General features: G+C 43.8%; 1 protein-coding gene across 1 annotated transcript in view; it reads left to right on the forward strand.

The window, feature by feature from the left end:
* Positions 1-21,612, forward strand: part of LOC115203527 (D-glucuronyl C5-epimerase B) — a 79,605-nt gene that overhangs the window by 12,832 nt on the left and 45,161 nt on the right. Inside the window, exon 2 of the mRNA XM_029768290.1 lies at positions 20,784-20,890. The gene's annotated coding sequence lies outside the window, so the exon portion shown is untranslated. The remainder of the gene's footprint in view (positions 1-20,783; positions 20,891-21,612) is intronic.

Below are 21,612 nucleotides of genomic sequence, written 5' to 3' on the forward strand. Positions count from 1 at the left end.
CTGACAGTTAACCCCCTCGCTGGGGCCCCTAAGGGCACCGTTGACCATGGCCCAGTTCACAGTCCTAAACCAGACGGCACTAATGCTCCCCGACCCGGGGTGCTCTAATCCTCAGACGCCCCCCTTCCCCTGCAGCCCCAGCAGCCACATCAACAAAGAGCTGGCTTCAGCACCCCGGCACCAAGACCAACAGAGATGGACTTGTGCTCCCATCCTATTATTCACTGTACTCTCATTATGGCCAGTTGTGAATGGAGGGGGCTTTTAGAAAAAATGTGTCTGTGCTGCCTTCGGGGCTAGACTTCCTGGTCGATGCCAGTGTTTGTGCAATAGCCTGAATGTCCAGACAGGCTCACAGGGACTAAGGTGGGGGTGCTCTCTCTGAGGATTGGGAATATCTGGTTGGCTGCTGCTGAGCCAATGGAAAGCTTGCAGATCTCCCTGTTGCCCTGTGGTCTGCTATGACAGACACTGCCATGAGGAGTAGTGGCTATGGACACACGCCCACACAGACACACACTGTGGTGTTAGCCTGTGGAGTCACACTGCTGCCTTGCCAGGATGGTCCTCTCAGGCACTGTCTCAGGTCTGTTTGAGAGTCCATGGAGCCCATTCAGCTGAATGTATAGAGGGGTGTTCCGGAGTGTCAACAGAGGTCCATATGACTCTCATGTCATACTAACTGGCTGAGAGCCTTCACTTTGTTTTCACTCTGTTTTGATCTCAGTTTTCTGTCTTTCAGTTGTTCAAACAATGATAGGAGAATGGATTGGAGCGTAGATCAGTTGTTGGCATTAAAAGTGGAAAACCATGTTTGTCTTGCCTGTTCTTGGCATTGTTGCTGTTTTGACAACAGCCAATGGGAGGAGTACAGTGCATTGGGAAAGTATTCAGACCCCTTGACTTTTTCCACATAGCCCTTTTTCCACATTTTCCACATAGCCCTTTTCTGAAATTGATGTTTAAATTATGTATTTTTCTCAATCTATGCACAATACCCCATAATGATAAAGCGAAAACTAGGTTTTCAGAAATATTTGCTAGTGTATTAAAAATAGAACACCTTCTATAAGTATTCAGACCCTTTGCTCTGAGACTCAATTGAGCTCTGGTGAATCCTGTTTCCATTGATCATCCTTGAGATGTTTCTACAATTTGATTGGAGTCCACCTGTGGTAAATTCAATTGATTGGACATGATTTGGAAAGGCACACACCTGTCTACTTAAGGTCCAACAGTTGACAGTGCATGTCAGAGCAAAAACCAAGCCATGTCGTCGAAGGAATTGTCCATAGAACTCTGATACAGGATTGTGTTGAGGGACAGGAAGAAGTTTGGAACCACCAAGACAATTCCTAGTGTCTGGCCAAACTGAGCAATCGGGGGACAAGGGCCTTGGTCAGGGAGGTGACCACGAACCTGATGGTCACTCTGACAGAGCTCCAGAGTTCCTCTGTGGAGATGCTTGTCCTTCTGGAAGGTTGTCCCATCTCTGCATCACTCCACCAATCAGGCCTTTATGGTAGAGTGGCTAGACGGAAGCCACTCCTCTCTAAAATGCAAATGACAGCCTGTCTTGGGTTTGCCAAAAGGGACCTAAAGGACTCTCATACCAGGAGAAACAAGATTGAACTCTTTGGTCTGAATTGCAAGCATCACATCTAGAGGAAACCTGGCACCATCCATCCATCCGGTGAAGCGTGGTGGCAGCCTCATGCTGTGGGGATGTTTTTCAGCGGCAAGGACTGGGAGATAAGTCAGGATCAAGGGAAAGATTAACTTAGCAAAGTGCAGAGAGATCCTTGATGAAAATCTGTTCCAGAGCACTCAGGACCTCAGACTGGGGCAAAGGTTCACCTTCCAACAGGACAACGACCTTAAGCACATAAACACGTCTCAATGTTCTTCAGTGCCTCAACCATAGCCCGGACTTGAACTCGCTTAAACATCTCTGGAGAGACCTGAAAATAGCTGTGCGGCGACGCTCCCCATCCAACCTGACAGAGCTTGAGAGGATCTGCAGAGTAGAATGGGTGTGCCAAGCAGGTGTGCCAAACTCGAGTCTAATCGCTGCCAAATGTGTTTTAACAAAGTACTGAGTAAAAGGTCTGCATATTTATGTAAATGTGATATTTCAGTGTTTAATACATTAGCAAAAAAATCTAACCATCTTTTGCTTTGGAATTATGGGGTATTGTGTGTGTGTATTGAGGATTTTTTATTTTTTTTTATCCATTTTTGAATAAGGCTGTAACGTAACAAAATGTGAAAAGGTCTAGACGACAGCCAATGAGTGGAGTATGTCTAGACCTACACATGTTCCATCATTCTCTATTCATGCTCAGATTCAAATGATACCTGGACAAGCAAGCACACAAAAGGAAAAGCTTTCATTGTCGTTTTGAAATGGTCTCCATGTCAATGTTCCCTGTTATCTTGTAAAATGGCAACAAGTGGGTACAGTAGGCTATCTGTAAATGGCTGTTAGCCTGTTGAGGGTTGAGGCGGGTGTCTGGGGAGGTCGTGCATTGTAGGGGCGTGAATGTTAAAACGTAAAAAATACCTAACCCAAAACGTTTTTACCGTAGCATAGTCGGTGAACTATTGCTACCATGTACGACTAAGGAGGATCTGTCGCAACCATGTACTGGGGATGTGACGAATGGGGATTTTTTTTCCCCTTCATTTTTTGGGGTGTCGTCCTTTCAGATTGTTAAGCATTACTGTACCTCAATTCCACCTTGCAACGTTTGCTGCATTTCCTTCTCATTTAACTTCTCAGTGTTGCCATACAGGACTTTGCCTGTCGTCGCCTGCCTCTCTGCCATTTTTCCAACTGTTAACGATGACGTGGTGGTGGAGAGTCAACTCCAAAGTAATTAATTCCTCGACTCCTTGCAGGTCGATTCCCATTTCCGAGTGAAAATTAAATTCATCTGGGAATCGACTCCTAAGAGTCAGTGTTTTTGGAATGGAGGAGAAGGATTAGTTGTCGTACTTCTGAGAATACTAACACTTGTTTCAGAGCGAGCTAGTGAGTGTTTCAATTAGATGGCACAGCCACAAAGTCAAAATTGTCTATCATGAAAATTCATAACAAAAAAAAGCACATTATAGTTTTTCATTTAAGGTTAGGCTAGCAGTGTGATTGAGGTTAGGAGTAGGTTTAAAATCACATGTTGGGTTTCCCAAGTGGCACTGCGGTCTAAGGCACTGCTAGAGGCATCACTACAGACCTGTGTTTTTCCATTTGTCACATCCCTAGTGCATGGTAGCGACAGCGACGGATCCTCTCCAGACCTTTAGCTCACTTCCTGCCACCGGGAACTCCTGCCTCGACCTTTAGCACCCTCCAAGCAGCAGGTTGTCAGGAGCGATATATTAAAAACCTCCAGTCATCCAGAAACAAGGTGAAAGAGTGCTTATGCCTAAACCACATGGCGGCCCTCCTCTCCTCAGCAGATATAGCTTAGTGATCCTCCACACACTGTCTATTAGCCTGTACGTGCCTATGTTAAATCCAGAACGGAATGCTAAACATCCTGAGAAGCCATCACTGATTGTAAACATTGCTTAGTGTCTTGTGTTTTAATATCATTGTTTGAACTTTTTGACATGTAGGCCTATGTTTTAATGACATTTTAGCTCATCACTAAACTACTGATACTTTACATATGCAGACCATTGCTCAATATCAAGTGTTAGGATAGTCATTATTAGGTTGTGTTGGCATTATTTGCAGCGACTCCTTGATGTTTCTCCTAAGCGAGGAAAGCGCTTATGCAAATATGACCTGTGTCATGGGAAGGACAGCGGTAGGGCTTCATAAGTATGAATAACGATGCAATTATTTTTCATCCATTTGATAGCACATGGAGCCAGTATAATAAAATGTCCCTCGGCAGCCATTTTCCCTCCACCATCATGAGCGCCACCCACTCCCACCGTAGAGTCTGAAATGATGCCTCGTTAAATAGTTCTAATAGCCGCCTTTACAAGCCAGTGCCTGGATACAAACTGTCTGTCTGACTTCCTCCTCTCCCAGGATAAAATGACTTCCCTCCCTGGATGCCTCAAGTCACGCTCACACATGATTGGGCTTGCAAATGAAGTTTTCCCCTTTTGAAAGATAAGAGCAACCTTGGCCCTGGAGACCCGGTAAGTCTGTTTTCTTTGGCCGTGGACAGGCCAGCTCCTCCATCAGCACTTTCTTTAGCTCTTCCATCGCGTCCTCCACAACGGCCCCTCCCTCAACAGCCTTTGAGGCGAGGGGGGTCCCCAGACTGATGAAGCACTTTGGTCAAGAGAGCCACCGTTTGTCATCCGCTTTGATGCAGAGCACACAGAGGAATGGAACCGAACCAATCAGCTGGCCGCCTTTCCTCATCCTCTTTACGTGGTGTGGGGATCGCACCTCCTGAAACATATTTTTTTGAACGGTATTGTTCCACAGTTGGCTATAGACGGGTTAGTTGACAACGTCAGGAAAACGACGTGCTGGCTTCAATGGGGCAGAAGTCAGTGTGTTGTGATTCTGGATGTGCAGATGGCTAGCAACAATGAAGAGGGAGATAAATAAATCCTGGCATGTGGGGAATCGTAGGTGGCTTGTTTCAGTTTGTTTTATCTTGTGCTTGATCCAATGTCCTTGTTTTGAGGTTTTTATGCTAATGTGGCAAATTTCACTAGCTATCCAACAGATGTAACAATATATTTGAGAAGTGCTCATTGTGAAAATGTATTTGACATCTCAAATATATTTAGAAAACAATCTAAGCCAGGGGTCTGTAACCTTTTTCTAGCATGAGAGCTACTTCATTTATTTATTTTTATAAATGAACATGTCGTGAGTTAGTATTACTTATTTATTTGATAGCTTCTCCTCTACACTGCAACTTGTACACCAAGGACCTGGAGACAAGATGTGTTTTCTGTGAAATATACCTGATCAAATAATGGTTGATTTAAAGTATTTGGCATGACTTGTATTTTCCCATATGCTGTTTTCTATCTGGTTTATGGATTTATTTAATTGACTGTCTTACAATATTTGTAGAGAAACAACTAATTGATATTCTGATAGGGCTGGGGGGTATACCGCATTTGACCGACCAACACTTTTGGTTCCTACCTTGTCAATAATTCCTCCCTGGTTTTTTAATTCATTGTCAAACAGCAATGTATTCAAGGTGCTGCCCACTATATTCCAACTATAGAATTAGAATAATCATTATATTTTCATGATTCCAACAGTTCACCAATTAACTAGGCCTATTTATTTATTTTTTGCCCATATCATGCTGCGTGGCAGTGTGGAAATGATAAGTGCGGAAATGGATGAAAATGCTGAATTTGTTGTTGGATTGAACAGTATAAATGGAGAAAGTCACATTTGTCTTATCACGCTAAGGTTATGAACTACTGAAAAAGCATATTTAGAACTTTTATTATTGAAAAACATATAATACCGTCAAACAAATTTTAATAGACAAAAAATCATATCCCAGCCATATGTTCTGAGTCCATTTCAATGCTTAACACATTTTTAATTTGTCTAATTCCCCTTTAGTTGTCCATCTAGAAAGAGGAATGTGTCAGTCTAGCGATGTTTCTGCTGTTAGGCCTACTGCTGCAGCACGTCATGGCATAGTTTGCAAAACAATGGACTCCTAATTTAATCAAATAATGATTTATGGTTCTGTCAGGTAAGCCTACTCTGCAATTGACATTCATTGAGAAGGTTTTTGGGGAAAGTCTTTGTCTACTCGACCCACAAGACGGGTATCATTAGCACCTCTAACAGGCTAAATTTATTTTTTATTTTTTTTATTTCACCTTTATTTAACCAGGTAGGCAAGTTGAGAACAAGTTCTCATTTACAATTGCGACCTGGCCAAGATAAAGCAAAGCAGTTCGACAACATACAAAAACACAGAGTTACACATGGAGTAAAACAACATACAATCAATGATGCAGTAGAAAAAAATAAGACTATATACAATGTGAGCAAATGATGTGAGATAATGGAGGTAAAGGCAAAAAAATGCCATGGTGGCAAAGTAAATAAAGTATGGCAAGAAAAACACTGGAATGGTAGATTTGTAGTTTGAAGAAAGTTAAAAGTTAAAAAATAAATAATATGGTGCAAATACGGAGGGATGGACAAACACGCACGCCAGATGGGCAATATTGCTGGAAATGAATTGCCAGGTGTTATGTTTGGCTTTTTAAGCCAATGGTGGCTAACCAGTGGTGGGATATTGTCAACATGGCTTTGATTGGATAGTAGCCAGGAGCTTTATGTTTGACAGTACTCCGTCTGGTTTGTCCCCGGACCCCGTCTGTTTCGACCCCCGTCTAGTTTAGCCCCCGTCTGGTTTGGCCCCGGACCCCGTCTGGTTTAACCCCCGTCTGGTTTGGCCCCAGACCCCATCTGGTTTTGTTGCTAAACAACCAACCTGTCTATTAAACCGTGCACATTCAGTACACACACACACACACACACACACACACACACACACACACACACACCTCACACGTTTTGATGTTTTCACACACTTCACACTGCTCAAAATGCTGTGATGTCTTCAGCTCCATTGGCCCCATGTAAGACCTGTCACCACTATCATCAGATCTCATCATGTGATGAGTCGGGCCAATGATCTATAACAGCTCTTTGTTTTCTTCAGAATATGTATCCAACCTAAAGATGGCGCCGACAGAGGGCTTCCTCGCTTCTAGTCCTTAGGAAACTTTGCACTATTTCATTTTTTGTAATCTATTATGCTGCACTGTTGGAACTAGAAGCACATGACTGTTGCGAGTGTAGCAACATTATCTGCTAACCATGTGTATGTGACCGATTTTTGAAATGATTCTGATAAATGACTTCTAAAGGAAGCATGGTTGGTGTTTATTGCAAGGAAAATAATAGAATGGAGTGGGGAAGCATGTTTTGAAGGGCAAACATTATTGGTGTTATTCTGTAAGAAACAGAGAGACGGTAGTTGGTTGGCTTTTTCCCCAAGTAGGTCTTTGTAAACTTGACAGTCCAGAGATAAAAGTATGAAGGGAAGTGATCTCTCCTCCTTTGCAGGTTTTCTTTGAGGGCCTGTTCAGAGTGTACACACCCTGGAAAGTGCTTGCCTGTATTGCATGTTGCCTAGTTATAGGCTGTAACGTTGTGAAGCCATAGGCTGTAACGTTGTGAAGCCATAGGCTGTAACGTTGTGAAGCCATAGGCTGTAACGTTGTGAAGCCATAGGCCGTAACGTTGTGAAGCCATAGGCCGTAACGTTGTGAAGCCATAGGCCAGGGTGGGCTAGCGGTAGCAGAGAAACACCAGGGCTAGCTGATCATTTGTTACCTTGTTGCCACCAAGGAGAAAATATTTGGATGTGCTTTCAATTACAAGGCTGCACATCAAAGAACATCAAGAGAAATCTTTGAACACATGTCTCGCTGGAACCAAGATGTTCATTTCATGTGTTTTATCTTTTAGATCGAAAGCCTTCACTAAGGTTATGACAATAGCCTTCAAAGGTGAAGCAACCATTATCATAGCAAATGACAACCAGCTTTTCAGTGGCAGGTTGTAGCACAGCCATATCTTAACGCTCCTCACCGTCATGACTGAGGACTGATGCACCCAGGTGACGTCACCCCTGAAAGCTGGGCTCTTCATCCTCTACCTCCCTTTCATCTTCTCCACACCAAAGCGAGACTGCAGCACCTTTCATTCTGCCTCAGTGGAATATTCCAACATAGGGACCCCCCCACCACTGCCACAGAGGCGCTCAGGAGCCTCACCAAGAGGATTTCAGATGGAGGCGGTCGGTGCCAGGTAGAGGTCAGGCCAGGTTGAGCTTGAAAAGAGAGCCTCTGCCTCTGAAGAGCAAGTGTGTTGGAAAAGTTCTGAGAATGTTTCTGCAGGCTAGGCGCCGTAGCAGTGTGCTGGTGAAGTTCTGAGAATGCTTCTGCAGGCTAGGCATCGTAGCAGCGTTGGCAACAACAACAAGCTTTGGGGTGATTATTGACTCCCAGCTTTTCTACTTTTGATCTTCTTCCCCATTTAATATTTATAAAGAGGTTTTTAGAAGTCCATATTTAGCTATTCATTTCATGTAATCCTCCGCCCTAAAAGCATTCTGCTGGAGTTTACTGAGCTTTAGCGGCGATATGCCAGAAAATCCAGACCCATGCAATTCTGGCCTGCTTTCCGGTGGAGGTATTTGGGAGTGTTCTACTCGCACCATTTCTGCAATGTATGTGGCGTGTGAGAACTTGCCATATGTCATCTCTAATAACAACGTACCTCCTGCTTTATATAATCCCTGTCTGTGGCGTTCAGAAAACCTGTGCCAGTCATTTTGAGTCATGGTCACGTACTAGAGTAAATGTGTGCATCTCACGTTTTTGGTGATGTCCATCTTCCTCCTTTATGAACGTTGCTGAAGTCTGCATCTGCAGATGGTCTGTGCATCTGCAGATGGTCTGTGCATCTGCAGATGGTCTGTGCATCTGCAGATGGTCTGTGCATCTGCAGATGGTCTGTGCATCTGCAGATGGTCTGTGCATCTGCAGTAGGTCTGTGCATCTGCAGCAAAGAGTAAGTGAACCCGTACTTTCTGTAGTGCTCCTAATGTGAGGAGCAGCTGAGTAAATATTCTCTCACGTCACCAACAAGGTCATTCTCTCATCTCTGCCTCTCCTCTCTGCCTCTCATCTCCTCCTCTCCATTCTGTCTTATTGCCCTCCAAGACTAGCTAGCCTTGGTAACATTGTACCAATGTGCTCCCTTGCCAACCAGCCCGTTCAGACAAAGCCCTGTCAGAGATGACAGATTTGAAGAGTTGTGCTGCTCCGCTGGATGACTCTAATATCCTCAGCTCTCTCCCCCCTCTCCATCTGGAGAAGGTGTGGAAATGACCTGGCACAGCGTCATGTCCAACCCCGTAGGCGCCTGTTTGTAAAAAATACATTTGTCACCAAGTGAAACCACAGCGCTTTTGTCATTTTTCAAACGATAGGGTTTACTTTTTAATAATTTGTTTGTTTCACACCATTACCTGCCACCTCACTCGTTTTGAGATGAGAAAATAAGATTTTCAGCTGAGAGCTTAGAATTCTGGAAAATTCAGCCTGTTGCTTAAGGGTTCGATGTGTGTCAAGGCAGGTGTAAGCTTTTAATGCCACTGTTCTGAGAACAGAGAGCTAAGACTGAGGCTATGTACACAAGGTGAAGTTTGAAAGGGTACATCTCTCAGGTTTTTTCAATTCCCCCCCAAGGCCTTTCTGTTCTCGCTCACTCAATCTACAGACACGGTGAACCATTTTACTAGCAAGGCTCCATGTGAATACTGACATTTTTGTAGAATTCCTAAGCATGGTGACATTACGGGCCTTGCATATTGAACTCTGAATTAGCTTTTCTTATGAGCTCAGGTCTACTTAGTTTATTTGTAACTGTGGATATCTCCCTGAAGTTCCAGGTTAATACAGGATACATGAGAGAAGTACTAAGTCAGACGGGCACATTTTTATTAGTCACATGCGCCGAATACACAGTCATTTATCTAAGGTGCTACTAATTATCCATCACCCAACGGAAACCCTTGGTACCCGTCCAAGTTCTAAAATCTGTTTAAAGGGGCATGCTCTGCTGCTGTCATTTCTGCTGCCTTGACCATTGTTGACCTAATCGTTTCATTAGGCCCCTGACCTTCCAGTTCCCCCAGATTGAAGAGGCATGTCTCTGCCCTCCTCCCTTTCACAGGCCAATATCGCTCCCTCTCTGTCTTCCTCTCTCTGGCCGACGCCTCTCCGTCCTCTCAAGGGTAGAATATAGGGCGGAGTGCTCGGTTAGGAATGCAATAGGACAGCTATTTGTGGTATTTGGCATGCCTTGGTAGAAGTAGCGTGTAGCCTACAGTAGTTGACTCTGATATGGGCCCCAACACACCACGCTGTAGTGGACGCTGATATGGGCCCCAACACACCACGCTGTAGTTGAGCCCTCAGTATTACATTCTGGCCTCATATTGGAGATCAGTGTCAAGCAGTGTGTCTCAGATCTATTGAAAGAGAATGACAAATGTCCTGAAACCCTTCCTGGTGTCCCACTTCCCACTCTCTTCCACTCCCTCTGGCAGTCTGTGCTTCACTCTTTCTCCCACCACTTCTCTCTCTCTGAATCAGAACTTGATATTGAAAAGCCAAGCCTTTGATTGAGGAATTATATCATGTGCCAGGATAAGATGGGCAAAGAATAATCCTCCTCCTCTTTTGGAAGCCCTTTCTTCCCTGCCTTTTTATTTGTTGGCTCTGTCATATCAGCAAGCCTTCGAAGAGATGGAGCGATATCATCAAAGCTTTTTGAAGCCCCTACTCTCTTTTCAACTCCTTTTGATTTCAACAGGCTTAACTGTTTAATATTCCAAACTAGTTGGTGGCCTTTTCAGAAAACCACCAAGGTGCTGAGGATGTGAGCCTTGTCTTTATGCGGAGGCAGCTGGACTCAGCCTCTCAGACACTGGGGTCGCAATGCTTCTAGAAAGCTCTGTCGCTCTCCTCAGACAGCACCGTGGCCTGACGCCCGACAGACGCTCACGTCATTGTCCTCCAGTCTCTTGTCTTTACAAGTGTCCCTAGAAGTGCCCCCCCCTCCCCCTCTTACTGCAGGAGGAGGGGTGTCAGTGCAACAAGTTCCCCCTAGTCTGACAGGGGACACGTTTAGCTAAGACTCTGTCGACCATTGACACTTCATCTGGATTCAGAGCTGTGAGCTTTTGCAAACAGGTGTGTGTGTGTGTGTGTGTGCGGACAGTTTAGGACCTGTGTCCTACTTGTTTATCTTCTATTTCAAGATGGGTTTTCTGAGTTCATCCAGGATATGAACACTCAGTCTTCAGAGCCGACACTCTGGGAGGCTCTGCCCTCTAGGGCTGTTTATGCAGCTCTGTCAAACTGTGTCCAGCTTTTATTTACTCATCTCAGCTGGCCTGTGCTGCAGCCTGCCCATCCTGCCTTTCTCTCCTGCTTGTTTGTTTGTCGCCAGAGAGCCCAGCCTGAGTGGTACTTAGAGAGACGCTGCAGTCTGGGCTCCCCTGTCGCTCAGCGCTCACTCCCGGCCTCCCTAGAGCCTGTTTTGGTTTTATCGCCTCTGCCTGCCACTTCTCACTAATCTGTCTTTTAGCCCCACATTAGCGGGGTTGAACTTTTGTGAGTAAATGGGAAACAGTGAAGGATCCCTACTCTTCTGTCATCGTCATCACAGTAGGGGGGGGGGTTGTCTAAAATAGATCAATGACTTGTGATGCTGCCAGCAGGATATTGTGACAGGGGAAGGATCTACTACTCACAGTAAGACACCAGCTGAGAAAGGGATGGAGGAGTAGAGAAGGACAGAGAAGCTGAGAAAGGGAGAGGAGTAGAGAAGGACAGAGAAGCTGAGAAAGGGATGGAGGAGTAGAGAAGGACAGAGAAGCTGAGAAAGGGAGAGGAGTAGAGAAGGACAGAGAAGCTGAGAAAGGGATGGAGGAGTAGAGAAGGACAGAGAAGCTGAGAAAGGGATGGAGGAGTAGAGAAGGACAGAGAAGCGGTAGAAAATGGCTGCTTCGATCGGGGTGGAATCCACAGAGGAGACGGAGAACCGTGGCAGAGCCTCATTCGTGGGGAGAGAGGACCACCAAATGATATGCAAAGCCTGGGTAAAAACTCAGAGGAATATACTGACTATATTCCTGAGAGCTTGTGACAGCCACGACGCATCTCTCAGCGTGTGACGCAGGGCCCCTGAAACCCTCTTTGTTCACTAAATCCACTGTGAAGATTGCGCTCATGTTTGGAGATTTGAGGATGGGGGGGTTGGAGCAGGATATTAGGGGTGTGTAGTTCTGCAGTAGCCATCTCAGGATTTAGGGCCTAATTATCTCCATCAGACAGGGTTATTGTGTTGGCTTGATACTCCCAATGTGCTTCTAGAGACTGCTGAAAAGAATCCTGTCAGCTGTGATAAAAATAGAAACTGCGTTTCTGTATGCAAACCAAATTGGAGACCTAAGTCTTAATAATGTCTCCGTTTCCCACCCATGTGTAGTTGTCTTGCATATTCTAATCTAAATATTGCTTTGTGATGTTGTATTTGCCGGTCCGCATTAAGATGTTCTTGGTCCATCTGATTTTACGAGCAGCATTTCTGACAGACTGTTATAAATCAGAAATGAGAGAGATTCCATTTCCCTTTCAAGTGTGCATCTATTATTTAACCTGCAATATTTTATGCAGAATGGAAATTAGCCTGGTAAGAGGCACTTTCTTTTCCATCTTCATCGGATGCCAGATTAAATATTGTGTAGTTCAGTGTTCCAGCTCTCTCTGTGCTCATTTAGAATTCAGCTTTGTTGCCTCAGCCTTTGAAGTGTTGTCAGGGAAGCAGCTTGTGATCTTCATATACATTAGTGTTGAGTCTGACATGGTGTACAGACTCATGCCTTCCTAGTATTTGTTTACACAAACATACAGGCAGCCACACTGTATTATTCTAACCAATCAAGGAATTCTAAAGGCGTCCGCATGCTTCCCCCAGCCAAAACAGTTGGGATGAGTTTGAATAGATTGACATTTTGGGATGTCTTTGTTTGTTTTAGACTTCGGTAAGTTTTTTTTTTTGGTTGTTCTGGCGCACATTTTCTTGAGACGACGACGTTGGTAGCTGAAGTCTACGCCCCTTCGTCGGTGATTGGTCAGCAGTAGGGATTCTTCACTAAAGGTTTGTTGTTATTAAATGAGAGATGACTCGTTTTCATGCAACTTCTTTAAATTGAGAAATACCGCACCAAACATCTTAATGTAAAGTTGCGTGACTAAGATTTCCTCGTCAAAAACGTCAATTACCTATTTCTTGTTATCTTAGATTAATTCTGACTATTTTGAGGAAGTGTGTACTCGCGACAGCATCTCAAAATTGCCAAACAGTACGGATTTCAGATTTTTTATTGTTTTTCAGAATGTCTTTTTTAGGGAGTATGCGAGTACACTCATTCGGTGAGCCGCCAGCCGAACTTAAACACGCTGACACCTTAATTGGGTCACAAGGTTTTAGCTGTCTTTTCTTCCCTGATACAGGAAGCAGACCCTGGAATACTTTGCTTTGATTCATTCTGTCAACGTTTCACATTAAATGTCATAGATCTGTCTTCATGCTGTATCTGTAAATTCTCAGCTGTTTTCCTTTTTGTTCGCTTTTCTATGAAAATGACAGCCAAATCACTTGAAATGGGAAGGTGTGCAATGATGGGAGTGTTCATTCCTTCAGAATATGTGACGGACTCCTGTCACTGAGGAGTCTACTGAAGCTTGTTTTATATTGAGTCTCTAAAACTTGTGTTTAGATCTTCAGCTCAACCCACTCAGTGATCTATGTTCTGAATCAGAACTGAGCTGGCTGTGTGACTGGTTGATTCGGTGATCTTGGTTCTGAATCAGATTTGAGCTGGCTGTGTGTGTGTGTGTGTGTGTGTGTGTGTGTGTGTGTGTGTGTGTGTGTGTGTGTGTGTGTGTGTGTGTGTGTGTGTGTGTGTGTGTGTGTGTGTGTGTGTGTGTGTGTGTGTGTGTGTGTGTGTGTGTGTAAGGTCTCAGGAAGCAGATATCTGTCATTTTGGCTCTTTGTTTCACTGACTCAGTTTTCCTGGACACGGCTCTGGGTTTCAGATGGCTAATGATGCCTGCCACTATTAATGTCCATGGCTTGATTAGTTCATGATTAGCCAGCTATCAAGACCATGAGTGTTATGACTGCAGAGCAGATGGACCATCACAGGCCCACACACACCCTGAGTAGAAGTCCTGATGGATGCTCGCTCAGAGCGCCAGGAAAGGACGAGTGTCTGAAATTTACAATGCAGTAACATCATACTTCGGCCTGCAGTGTGAACAAGGCTTGAATGCTCAAATTGGTTTTAGAATACTGACTGTCCAAACCGGAAGTTAGAAGTTACCAAGTAGGATTTGTGTGTTCAGATAGCAGTCATTAGCTGACATGGCAAAGCTAGTTGTCATAGTAACGCCGGGTGTGTGTGCAGTGGTGTAGGCTATGAAGGGGGTTTGAAATGTGGCTTGAAATATCAGATTCCATGTGCTTTTTTTGGCTGTAGGTTCAGACTGGCTGTAGGTTCAGAGATGCAATTTTGGGGGGATTTGAGTCACTTCAAACTGCCAATGTGAACAACACTTAATGTGAGGATCCTTAACGTAATAGACTCCTCTTTACACCATGTACAATGTGAACGGTAGGTTAGAGCCTGGTTGAGTCATTGCATGTGTGCACGGTGTCAACCCCTGCTTTGAAGTGTCAGATGAAAGGACACTTGATGAAGGCTATGATGAGTGTCACGGTAAAGATTAAAGTCCAGAGATGTGCTAAGCTACCTCTCTGCAGGAACTGAGATCCCTGGATCATGTTGAACAACCATTCTGCTTCTTAAATGTTACACATCCCAAGGCTTAGGAATGGTTTGTTACTGAGCTGCTTTCTGCTCAGGGAGTCGGGGCGATGGAAGACTGAGCTGTGTCATGACGTTGGCCTGTGGGTAAGGTTTATGACCCCCCCATAAATACCTTTCTCCCTTCCCCTCTCTCTCTGACCCTACTGAAGGACTTTTGAGTAGCCTTTGTTAAATATAGAGTGTCTGGGAACATCAAACAAGTGGGGGGAAAGGAACCATATTTCGGTAATAGAACCAATAGGAAATATACCAGGTATTTAATGAGTATGGATGTCAGTTCGGTTGTCATCTGAGACATTGACTGATGACAGGACGACAAACTGTACCTGGGAAAGTCTACACATTCTAGTTATCAGATTCACATGGAATTGTTGTGCAATTTAGATGTTTGACATTGAAACTGTTTGTTAGGAGATTAAATGTAATTTAGCTTCCAATTGAGAGAATTGGGTTTTCATAAGGAAAGAGCTCTGACCAATCAGTGGCCTGCCCCTGTGAAGAGGAGGGGTTATAAACGATGAAACACACCCTTCTCCCCTCGCCACTATATAAGCCTTTGACAAAATGTAACCAGCCTGTTCCGGGTACGTGAGGTCTGCAGCCTCTGCGTTAAAAGGACACACATGTCAAGTACAGAACTAAGCTAACCTCAGCGTGAGCTTTGGTTGCGAATGGTATGAACTTTGAACTCTTATTCACTACTGAAGTGATACTTCCTAGCTGTTGAGTTAGCAGCGGCCGCTGTAGACGTGGGCTAGGAAAGGACGGACGACGTATCCAGTCTAACACACAACGAAGATACTACAACGTATCCATTTTACCAAGAGTGACATTCTTCCGAGGACAGGAAGATCTCTGTTGGCCAACACGGCCAGCATCTGCGACCAACCTACCGAAGCGCAGCTCAGAGTAAATATTTATTGCATTTTCCTTTTCCAAATGGGCGGTAATTTAGAATGCATACGATACAGTATTTACGATGGCATAGCTGCTTTCTTTGTTCCTCGGTCTTCCCGCTCTTTCATTCAAGCCCAACCCCCATTTCTTGGTGTAACAAGCCGCCATGCCGGTTTAGCCCACTAGGGCACATTCTCCTATCATTTCCTTGTAACCATATCTGTTTGTTATGCATTTCTGTGAATGATTTAGTTAGCAAATAAATGATTTTAAGACAATTGATGTATGGATGACTCATAGTGAAGACTGGGTTCGTGCAGATAACCAACAATTTACGACGTTTGGAATGAGACTGACGTGAGGTAAACGAATACGTCATTAATCAGAAGACTCAGATCAGATAGTATGATATCTGAAAGTTATATTAGGAAAATTATAACTTTGTAATCTGAATATTTTCCTTGGTGCCCCGACCTCCTAGTTAATTACAGTTACACGTTTAATTGCGTAAAAATAATTAGTTATTTGATAAACATGTCTTCCGTTTTAATGATGCCAAAGACACGACAGCTGCTTTCTGCTCAGGGAGTAGGGGTGATGGAAGACTGAGCTGCTTGCTGTGTAGTTTACTTTACTCATTTTCATTTATCTTCTTGCATGTCTTTTTATTTCTCACCTCTGTATGTGTGTGTGAGGAAGTGGCCGTATGTGGCCTGAGGCTGGGCCTGGCTGTGTCCAGATGTTCATTCCTGTGGGAAAGACGAGGGACACATCTAGAGGGAGAGTGCCACATTTGTGCCTGGAGAGAGGGAGAGTGACGCACAACAAACACCTGCTTTCTGTTCAGGGAGTCGGAAGACTGAGCTGCTTTCTGCTCAGGGAGTCGGAAGACTGAGCTGCTTTCTGCTCAGGGAGTCGGAAGACTGAGCTGCTTTCTGCTCAGGGAGTCGGAAGACTGAGCTGCTTTCTGCTCAGGGAGTCGGAAGACTGAGCTGCTTTCTGCTCAGGGAGTCGGAAGACTGAGCTGCTTTCTGCTCAGGGAGTCGAAGACTGAGCTGCTTTCTGCTCAGGGAGTCGAAGACTGAGCTGCTTTCTGCTCAGGGAGTCGGAAGACTGAGCTGCTTTCTGCTCAGGGAGTCGGAAGACTGAGCTGCTTGCTGTGTAGTTTACTTCACTCATTTTCATTTATCTCCTTGCTTCTTGGCTACGATTACAGCTGTCTAGCCCTGTAGGAGTAGAGATTTCCATATTGCTGTGGAATATTGATTTGACCATCTTGCTTGCCAGCATGTTTTCTGAATTCAAAGGTATTGAATATTTTTTTTATCTAGTCTCCCTATTTATAAAATGGAGTACACATGGTTTTAAGGGAATAGCAATGTTAAATTGCCCTCGTTGAGTGCAGAATAGTTTATTTTTTTTGCTAACGGTGCGTGTAAGTACTATTTGTCTTATCGTAGCCACTTGGAAGACCACTGCTCTGTTATCCTATTTCATTTCAGGTGACTAGTATCTTGAGGCAGTGTTCAGCTGGCCAGTCACACCCTGCCTCTAGTGCCTCCTCTTCAGTCTAACAGGGTTTTGAGGTTCCCTGTTGCAATGTGGGTCAAAAAAGATGCATAGTGGTTTATCATGCCTGTCACCTTCAAGGTGGCCATGGGGGGGGGGGTTGTATTTGATATTAGTAGCATCTCTAAATGGCCTTCACCACCCAGACATGTCAAACCAGGGCCTTCAACACATGACCTGTCAAACCATGGCCTTCAACACATGACCTGTCAAACCAGGTTCTTCAACACATGACCTGTCAAACCAGGGCCTTCACCACCCAGACCTGTCAAACCAGGGCCTTCACCACCCAGACCTGTCAAACCAGGGCCTTCACCACCCAGACCTGTCAAACCAGGGCCTTCACCACCCAGACCTGTCAAACCAGGGCCTTCAACACATGACCTGTCAAACCAGGGCCTTCAACACATGACCGTCCATGATAGTACAGCATTGTGCTGTTTAATTACCAAGACAGATTTAGTTTCTGTATTAAACCAACACTAAATGCATGGAGATATAATTTAGAATTACCAGTCATATGATTTAGAATCACAAGGTATATTTGCCATAGTCAAGACTTCAACAGCCTCTTGGCCCAGACTTGTTGTGTGTGATTTTGTCTTCTATAGCCACCTTGGTGTGTCAGTACTTGCTCTGCTCTGGTCTGATGGCTAGATCAAATGCAATTAAATATTATAATTTGGTGGAATTCTACGAAAAATCCTCCCACACAGCTCGGCCCCAATCAAACATCCACCTTCCTTCTCCACCCCATCTGAGCCTTGACTGAAGATACTCTCTTTGTTCTTCAAGCATCCGCTCCACTATGTAACACTGTGCCCACAACAGGGCTTGTATGTTACCAGCTGTTATAAACTTTCTAATACCTGATTTGAGTGCTTTGACGATTAAACCCGTTTTGATGAAAGATTGATCGTCTCTCTTTGTGCGGTGATTTAACACCGTCTTTTATTTAACAGCCCTTCCGCCTCTGCAGTAGGAACGTTATAGGGGCGCGATTAACTGCAGGGTGAAGTATCCCTGTCACTTTCTACACATTGCTCATGATGGATTGGCAGTACGTTAATGACCTAGTGGTTGAGACGCCTGTAAATTCATCATGGTTGCAATTACAAATATGTGTTTGTTTCCTCAGCATCATTTATAGGTCATTCAGAGCCTTAAGTCATTGGCTATTGATGTAAGACTATCATTTACCCCTGGTCAAAAAGCATTACGGCAATCATTTTGGTTTCCCTCACAAAACGTGTGACCTGAAAAGGCGGTGGAAGAGATCAATCGTAATTTACTTCAAGAAACATTACGTCTGTTAAAGGATTATCTTGAAACCGCGTGATCTGATTATTGCATGATCAATTCTCCTGTAAAAAGGCCAACATTAACGTCATTCACCCTGGTAAATCTTGAAGTGTGGTGTTGAACCTTGTAACAAACCCTGTTGTGAACAATTAGATATCATCGTCTGATTTGACAAATTAGAATTAATATAGGCTAAATGCCTGGGCACAGTTAATAGTACTGATTTCAGTAAGAAGGAAGATGGACGTCAATACTTATTGGATTAGGATAGCCTCAGCATGAGGATCATGTTATAAATATCCTGCTAAATTCTCATGCTCTGGTGAAAGCTGATCTCGCTAAGATTACCCATAGCCTATTATTCCAAAGATTGTGTTGCCTGAACGTCTTAATCGCAACATGTTTATGACCCACAATTTGCATACGATTTGTATTAGTGCCACTGGTTGCTGCAGTGAACCAACATCCTGCCAATTTTGGCTCTAATCTTGTCTACCAAACGGTACAGGCTTAGCCAAAGAGGGTGTTTTTAGTGATTTTACAATGAATCGTTTGTATTTGATGCAGCACAGTTTGGGCACATTTGACCTTTGATGAAGAGGCCTCTGAATAGAGGAGAACATGGAGCTTCAATATTCCAGATTATATTTAACCAGTGAACTCCACCTCCATGGAGTCTGCCTTTTTATGTTGAACTTTCATGGTATGGATACATATGTCTGAGTGACCTTTATGTTCTCTCCAAATAGATATGATTGTCTGATATTTCTAAGCCTTTTTGTCCAATGAACATCAATGAGAGGTCAGGGGATGAGGCTTGGCTGTTTGATTGGCCTAATTTGATTGTGGAGATGTAATCGGTGCATGTTTCTTTTAAGCGCTCATTTCTACGAATCATCACAGCCTTTCATCCCTATCAGCAGGGTACTAGAAGACTCTCTTTTTTTCCCACAGACACGTTTCTCTCTGGCCATGTTTGCCCAGGAGTTGTCTGATCTCCCGATGTAGGCCTGATGATGGCAGACACTGATAGAGCCCTGTCTTGGTCTGGGAACTCTTGATGTTTCCTGTCAGTGGTCCAAGTCCAAAATGGCTGCCGCCCACTCTGCTGGACGGAGTCAAGCTAACACACACAACATTCTCTGCTCTACAGGCCTTGTTGTTGTCTCCCTTGGTTGTTAGGTCATTATGCTTTCACGTTTTTAGGGACAATTTTTGAAACAACCAAAGATGTCTGCCTGGTAACTCATCCAAAATGTTAACCTTATTAGAATGTGATCATATGTAACTTCTTTCCTGGAGAGATTTAGGCCTATATTTAGTAAGTCATCCTCATCGGTAGGTAGTCACTGTTAGGGATGTGACAAATGGAAACATTTTCTTAATGTTGAAAAAACTAAAAACATCTGCTTTCTGTTAAAACTATAAGCTCCCGAGTGGCGCAGCGGTCTAAGGCACTGCATCTCAGTGCATGAAGCGTCACTATAGTACCTGGTTCGAATCCAGGCTGTATCACATCCGGCTGTGATTGGGAGTCCCATAGGGCGGCGCACAATTGGCCCAGCGTTGTCGGGTTTGGCCGGAGTAGGCCGTCATTGTAAATAATAATTTGTTAACTGACTTGCCTAATTAAATAAAATTCACAATGCAGCTGTGCTGTTGCCAGCAATGGTTTGGTTCTCAGGGTGCGGTCCTTTTCAGATGGTTAAGGTTTGGTTCTCAGGGTGCGGTCCTTTTCAGATGGTTAAGGTTTGGTTCTCAGGGTGCGGTCCTTTTCAGATGGTTAAGGTTTGGTTCTCAGGGTGCGGTCCTTTTCAGATGGTTAAGGTTTGGTTCTCAGGGTGCGGTCCTTTTCAGATGGTTAAGCATTGAACCTGTACTACCATACTCTACTTCAATTCCACCTCACATAATTAGCATTTCCTTCTCAACTACACTACCGTTCAAAAGTTTGGTCACTTAAATGTCCTTGTGCTTTTCTTTCAAGAACATTTTTTTTTTTTTTGTCCATTTTAAAATAACATTAAATTGATCAGAAATAGTGTGGACATTAATGTTGTAAATGACTATCGTAGCTGGAAACGGCAGATTTTTAAATGGAATATCTACATAGGCGTACAGAGGCCCATTATCAGCAACCATCAGTCCTGTGTTCCAATGGCACGTTGTGTTAGCTAATCCAAGTGTATCATTTTAAAAGGCTAATTGATCATTAGAAAACCCTTTTGCAATTGTTAGCACATCTGAAAACTGTTGTCCTGATTTAAAGAAGCAATAAAACTGTCCTTCTTTAGACTAGTTGAGAATCTAGAGCATCAGCATTTGAAGAAGTTGAGCCTCGCGCTTCAACGCTCTTAGTTCTTGTGGAAATTGACCCACAGTGCTGTTTACTTTCTGCAATCTGCGTACTGGGATTTGTCGTAATGTTACGGATCCCAATTTCATTTTAAAAGTTTTAACATTTTAAGTGTTCACACTGCTACTCAATGTAATGTGATGTTTTTATTGCAGGTGGTGAGGAGTCGGCCAGTGAGGTAGGTGGCCAGATGAACTAGATCCAGGGGAACCCGTGGACATGACGACTGATCCGTTGGCTGTTTTCTGGTGAATGGATTAGGGTGAGTACCTACAGTGCCTTCAAAAAGTATTCATACCCCTTGACTTATTCCACATGTTGTTACAGCCTGATTTCAAAATGTATTTTTCTCCTCACCCATCTACACACACTACCCCATAATGACAAAGAGCAAACATGATTTTAGCAAATTACAGAAATGGCTCATTTACATAAATATTCACACCCCTGAGTCAATACATGTTAGAATCCCCTTTGGCAGTGATTACAGCTGTGAGTCTTTCTGGGTAAGTCTCTAAGAGCTTTACACATGTGGATTGTGCAACATTTTTGTATTATTTTCGTAATTCTCCAAGTTCTGTCAAGTAAGTTGTTCATTATTACTAGACAATCATTTTTATGTCTTGACATATATTTTCATGCAGATTTAAGTCAAAACTAACTCAGCCAACACCCAGTGTAGATTTGGCCTTGTATTTTAGGTTATTGTCCTGCTGAAATGTTAATTTCCCAGTGTCTGGTGGAAAGCAGACTGAACCAGGTTTTCCTCTAGGATTTTGCCTGTGCTTAGCTTTATTCCATTTTTTTTTTATGAAAAAAACTCCCTAGACCAGCATACCTATGATGCAGGCACCACCTGCTTGAAAATATGAAGAGTGGTACTCAGTAATGTGTAGTGTTGGATTTGCCCCAAACATAACGCTTTATTCAGGAAAGCAAGTTCATTTCTTTGACACATTTTTTTGCAGTTTTACTTTAGTGCCT

This window comes from Salmo trutta, chromosome 12, assembly GCF_901001165.1.
Source record: "Salmo trutta chromosome 12, fSalTru1.1, whole genome shotgun sequence".
NCBI lineage: Eukaryota > Metazoa > Chordata > Actinopteri > Salmoniformes > Salmonidae > Salmo > Salmo trutta.